This window comes from Carlito syrichta, unplaced genomic scaffold (assembly GCF_000164805.1).
Source record: "Carlito syrichta isolate Samal-C Ts95f unplaced genomic scaffold, Tarsius_syrichta-2.0.1 Scaffold115707, whole genome shotgun sequence".
Lineage (NCBI taxonomy): Eukaryota > Metazoa > Chordata > Mammalia > Primates > Tarsiidae > Carlito > Carlito syrichta.
The window spans coordinates 8,446-8,879 of record NW_007059803.1 but is presented as its reverse complement, the minus strand read 5'-3'; the positions used below and the strand labels follow the sequence as shown (position 1 = coordinate 8,879).

The 434-nt window shown below is 70.5% G+C and overlaps 1 protein-coding gene across 1 annotated transcript in view; it reads right to left on the bottom strand.

Annotated features, from left to right (window-relative positions):
• MAD2L2 (mitotic arrest deficient 2 like 2) overlaps positions 1-434 on the bottom strand; it is a 14,693-nt gene that overhangs the window by 5,820 nt on the left and 8,439 nt on the right. The gene's annotated exons all lie outside the window — the stretch shown is intronic.

Below are 434 nucleotides of genomic sequence, written 5' to 3'. Positions count from 1 at the left end.
GAGGCGCTCCGGGTCCGGAGCTACCGCGCCGAGTCCCGAGAACGCGCCTCTTAGAAACGAACCGCCGAGGTTCAGAAGAGCGACGTGGCCTGCCCCAGCCGCTCAGCGACCGGGGAGGGCAGACGCGCCTGCCGCCCAGCACTCCACCGCCCCGGAGTCGCCAGAGGCGTGGGATCCGCCGAAGGGGCCCTCGGAGATGACGACCGCGTCGATATTCAAAGAGCGGCCGGGCGCGGAGGCTTGCGCCCGGAAGGCCCGCCCTTGGGGCAGCCGGGGCAGGCGATTTGCTTGATCCCGGGAGTCGGAGACCAGCCTGGCCATCGAGCCAGACCGTGTCTGTCGCGAAAGAGTGTATATCGCCGGGCTCGGCGGCTCAGCCTGTCATCCCGCGCCTTCGGGAGGCCGAGGTGAGTGGATGGCCTGAGCCCGCGGGT